Below are 5,158 nucleotides of genomic sequence, written 5' to 3' on the forward strand. Positions count from 1 at the left end.
TGTGTGTGTGTGTGTGTGTGTGTGTGTGTGTGTGTGTGTGTGTGTTAGATCACTGTGGTCAACGTAATTCTAGCCTTGGTAATCTGTCTGGTGTGGTGTCACACAGAGAACGGGGAGGCAGACATCTCTTTTGAAGAAGACATCATAAAGAACCAATCAGGCGCAAGCACATACCACACAGCAACGTTTCCCAGCATTCCCCACAGTCTCTCCCCAAAGCGTCTAATTAAGTCATTGGCAAACTATAATTTGAGTATATATATATAAACCCATATAGAAGTTCCCCTAACTGACTGCTATCAGACCTTAACCATTAGAAGGTCAAGAACTGACCCCAGATCTGCTCTTCTTACTTTTGTTTATACATTGGGTTATCCTAACTCACCAAATCAGGATGTCAAAACTGACCCAGATCTGCTCATGACACGTAGCCAAGCAGTTAAAAGCATTGGGCCAGTAACCGAAATGGTTCTTGAGGGTTTGAATCCCAAACAGCCTAGATAAGAACATCTGTCAATGTGTGCCTTTGAGCAAACAGCAACCTGAAATGTCCACTGTGGTCTCTGGATCAGGTGTCTTGCTCAGGTGTCTTGACTCACTAACACGCGTCTCTATGGATCAGAGTGTCTGCTAAATGACTCCACTAACTGTAAGTCACTCTGGATAAGAGTGTCGCTAATGACTAAAACGTATGCACTCACTAACTGTAAGTCACTTGATAAGAGTGTCTGCTAAATGATCAAAAATGACTCACTAACTGCAAGTCTCTCTGGATCAGAGTGTCTGCTAAATGACTCACTAACTGTAAGTCTCTCTGGATCAGAGTGTCTGCTAAATGACTCACTAACTGTAAGTCTCTGGGATCAGAGTGTCTGCTAAATGACTCTCACTAACTGTAAGTCTCTGGATCAGAGTGTCTGCTAAATGACTCACTAACTGTAAGTCTCTGGATCAGAGTGTCTGCAATCGACTCACTAACTGTAAGTCTCTCTGGATCAGAGTGTCTGCTAAATGACTCACTAACTGTAAGTCTCTCTGGATCAGAGTGTCTGCTAAATGACTCACTAACTGTAAGTCTCTCTGGATCAGAGTGTCTGCTAAATGACTCACTAACTGTAAGTCTCTCTGGATCAGAGTGTCTGCTAAATGACTCACTAACTGTAAGTCTCTCTGGATCAGAGTGTCTGCTAAATGACTCACTAACTGTAAGTCTCTCTGGATCAGAGTGTCTCGCTAATGACTCACTATCTGTACGTCTCTCTGGATCAGAGTGTCTCACTCAATGACTCTACTCAACTGTAAGTCTCTCCTGATCAGAGTGTCTGCTAAATGACTCACTAACTGTAAGTCTCTCTCTGATCAGAGTGTCTGCTAAATGACTCTACTAACTGTAAGTCTCTCTGGATCAGAGTGTCTCTACAATGACCTCACTAACTGTAACTGTACTAACTAACTCTCTCCTCTCCATCTCCTTCTTACCCAGTGTCTTTCTCTTTTCATTTCCTCTCACTTTTCATTTCCTCTCTCTTCCTCCATCCCTCTCTCTCTTGCCTCCATCCCTCTCTCCTTCCATGTGTTTGAACCTCATCCCCCACCTCCTCCTCTTGGTCTCTCCCGTCTCTCCCCCACCTCTTTCTCAGTCTCTCCCCCACCTCTTCCTCAGTCTGTCCCCACCTCTTCCTCTAGTCTCTCCCCACCTCTTCCTCAGTCTCTCCCCCACCTCTTCCTCAGATCTCTCCTCCCTCTCAGTCTCTCCCCTCCTCTTCCTCAGTCTCTCTCTCCTCTTCCTCTCCCTTCTCTCTCTCAGTCTCTCCTCTTCCTCTCACTCTTCCTCTCAGTCTCTCCTCCCCTCTTCCCTCTCTCTGTCTCTCCTCTTCCTCTCTCTGTCTCTCCTCTTCCTCCTCTCTGTCTCTCCTCTTCCTCTCTCTGTCTCTCCTCTTCCTCTCTCTGTCTCTCCTCTTCCTCTCTCTGTCTCTCCTCTCCCTCTTCTCAGTCTCTCCCTATCCTCTCCCTTCTCCTCTCTCTCCTCTCTCCCTCCCTCTCTCCAGTCTCTCCCTCTCCTCCCCTCTCTCAGTCTCTCCTCTCTTCCCTCCTCAGTCTCTCCTCTCCCTCTCTCTGTCTCTCCTCTTCTCTCTCTGTCTCTCCTCTTCCTCTCTGTCTCTCCTCTTCCTCTCTGTCTCTCCTCTTCTCTCTCTGTCTCTCCCTCTTCTTCTCTCTGTCTCTCTCTTCCTCTCTGTCTCTCCTCTTCCTCTCTGTCTCTCCTCTTCCTCTCTGTCTCTCCCTCCCTCCTCTCTGTCTCTCCTCTTCCTCTCTGTCTCTCCTCCCTATTCCTCTCTCTGTCTCTCCTCTCCTCTATTCCTCTCTCTGTCTCTCCTCTTCCTCTCTGTCTCTCCTCTCCCTCTCTGTCTCTCCTCCCTTCCTCTCTGTCTCTCCTCTTCCTCTCTGTCTCTCTCTTCCCTCTGTCTCTCTCTTCCTCTCTGTCTCTCCTCTTCCTCTCTGTCTCTCTCCCCTCCTCTCTCAGTCTCCTCTTCCTCTCTCTGTCTCTCCTCTTCCTCTCTCAGTCTCTCCCTCTCTCTGTCTCTCCTCTCCCTCTCTTCTCTTCTCTCAGTCTCTCCTCCTCCTCTCTGTCCTCTCTTCCTCTCTCTCTCTCTCCTCCCCTCTTCCTCTCCTCTTCCAGTCTCTGTCCTCCTCTTCCTCTCTCTGTCTCTCCTCTCCTCTCTCAGTCTCTCCCTTCTCTCTCTGTCTCCTCCCCCTCTTCCTCTCTCAGTCTCCTCTTCTCTCCTCTTCCTCCTCTCTCAGTCTCTCCTCTTCCTCTCTCTCTCTCCTCTCTCCCTCTTCCTCTCCTCTTCCTCTCTCAGTCTCTCCTCTTCCTCCTCTTCCTCTCTCTCAGTCTCTCCTCCCCTCTCCTCTTCCTCTCTCTGTCTCTCCTCTTCTCTCTCAGTCTCTCCTCTTCCTCTCTCTGTCTCTCCTCTTCCTCTCCTCTTCCTCTCTCTGTCTCTCCTCTTCCTCTCTCTGTCTCTCCTCTTCCTCTCTCTGTCTCTCCTCTTCTCTCTCTGTCCTCTCTTCCTCTCTGTCTCCTCCTCTTCCTCTCTCTGTCTCTCCTCTTCCTCTCTGTCTCTCCTCTTCCTCTCTGTCTCTCCTCTTCCTCTCTGTCTCTCCTCTTCCTCTCTCTGTCTCTCCTCTACCTCTCTCTGTCTCTCCTCTTCCTCTGTCTCTCCTCTTCCTCTCTCTGTCACTCCTCTACCCTCTCTGTCACTCCTCTTCCCTCTCTCCTCTTCCTCTCTGTCTCTCTCTTCCTCTCTGTCTCTCCTCCCCTCTTCCTCTCTCTGTCTCTCTGTCCCCTCCTTCCTCTCTCTGTCTCCTCCCTCTTCCTCTCTCTGTCACTCCCTCTACCTCTCTCTGTCCTCCCCTCTTCCTCTCTCTGTCTCTCCTCCTCTTCCTCTCTCTGTCTCTCCTCCCCTCTTCTCTCTCTCTGTCTCTCCTCCCCTCTTCCTCTCTCTGTCTCTCTCTCCCCCTCTTCCTCTCTCTGTCTCTCCTCCCCTCTTCCTCTCTCTGTCTCTCCTCCCTCTTCCTCTCTCTGTCTCTCCTCCCCCTCTTCCTCTCTCTCTCTCCCCTCTTCCTCTCTCTGTCTCTCCCCTCTTCTCTCTCTGTCTCTCCTCCCCTCTTCCTCTCTCTGTCTCTCCCTCTTCCTCTTCTGTCCTCTCTCCTCCCTCTTCCTCCTCCTCTTCCTCTCTCTGTCTCTCCTCCCCTCTTCCTCTTCCTCTCTGTCTCTCCTCCCCTCTTCCTCTCTCTGTCTCTCTCCCCTCTTCCTCTCTCTGTCTCTCCTCCCCTCTTCCTCTCTCTGTCTCTCTCCCCTCTTCCTCTCTCTGTCTCTCCTCTCTTCTCTCTCTGTCTCTCCTCCTCTTCCTCTCTCTGTCTCTGTCTCTCCTCCCTCTTCCTCTCTCTGTCTCTCCTCCCCTCTTCCTCTCTCTGTCTCTCCTCCCCTCTTCCTCTCTCTGTCTCTCCTCCCCTCTTCCTCTCTCAGTCTCTCCTCTTCCTCTCTCTCAGTCTCTCTCTCTCTCAGTCCCACCTCTCACTCTTCAGCTGAGCGAGCGTTTCGGATGTCGTCCACAGTCACCTCAAAGAACTCGTCTGGCAAGTCCTGTTCGTTGCCGTAGCGATGCGCCCCAGAGTCCATGTGGTAGACCAGGGGCTCCTGTCCACCGGCTGTGGAGGAGACAGAGAGAGAAGGTGAGGCATCTCAACGGCTGCAGACATGACAACAGTAGAAATGTGTATCTGTCTGACTCGGTTTCCACATAAACAATAGGGGAGACTCTCAACAGGCCTCTGAGTGAAAGACTGGGATTTCTCCATGGAAGTGTTTTGTTCGTGACATGGTCTGTTCAGCCCATCAGAACAACATCAACCCCAGCAACATTACCTGCAGAACCTCCTCTACCACGGCCCAGTCATCCTGTTTGGCACTGGCTTGGCTCTGAGAGATAGAAACAGAACATCTAGAACATACCATCTATCATTCATGTATCTATTCACATGTACTTGGCTCTTATCAACCGAGTACATTGAGAAGACGTTGGGTTGGACTACAGGTCTCACCTTGGTGTTGTTGGGTTTACATTTCTTGGCTTTAGGCGGCCCGCCAACCAATGATGATGATGATGATGATGATGATGATGATGCTCCTACACCGCTCACCCCCGGCCCCCCCAGCCTCTGACCCCCTCCAGAGAAAGGGATGAAGGGAGCGGAGGGAGGAGAGGAAGAAGAGGAGGAGGAGGAGGAAGGACGGACAGCGCACTGACCAGATGGTCCTGCCCTCTCTCCATCCTCGTCTTCCTCCCTCTTCACTCCCCCGAAGGGACTGCTTTTAGGCCGCACCGCAATTTGGGAGTTTGTAACCACTTCCGCTTCCTGTTTGCCAGGAAGTGTGCTGCCAGCGGCCGAGGGGACGGGGACTGGGGCATCCGCAGTCTCAACCGGCCTGTCAGGGCTCTCCTTTTGATTGAAGGCAGCGCTGCACCCTCTGGTTGTGAGGGAGGCAGTCCGACGGGGGTAAGGGGCGGGGCTTGGTTTCCTTGGCGACGGGATCTGTCGCCGTGGAAGCTCACCGCCTCCATGCCGTCATCGTCTCCGTTGCCTGGCGATTTGGTCTTCT

General features: G+C 51.5%; 1 long non-coding RNA gene across 1 annotated transcript; it reads right to left on the reverse strand.

The window, feature by feature from the left end:
- Positions 1-4,193: 4,193 nt before the first annotated feature.
- On the reverse strand, positions 4,194-4,997 carry LOC124028685. The gene is made up of 3 exons (XR_006837629.1): positions 4,600-4,997; positions 4,424-4,477; positions 4,194-4,206 (listed from the first exon to the last, which is right to left on the reverse strand). It is a non-coding gene; the product is annotated as an uncharacterized LOC124028685 (long non-coding RNA).
- Positions 4,998-5,158: the final 161 nt, after the last annotated feature.

This window comes from Oncorhynchus gorbuscha, unplaced genomic scaffold, assembly GCF_021184085.1.
Source record: "Oncorhynchus gorbuscha isolate QuinsamMale2020 ecotype Even-year unplaced genomic scaffold, OgorEven_v1.0 Un_scaffold_4671, whole genome shotgun sequence".
In the NCBI taxonomy this organism is placed as follows: Eukaryota; Metazoa; Chordata; class Actinopteri; order Salmoniformes; family Salmonidae; genus Oncorhynchus; species Oncorhynchus gorbuscha.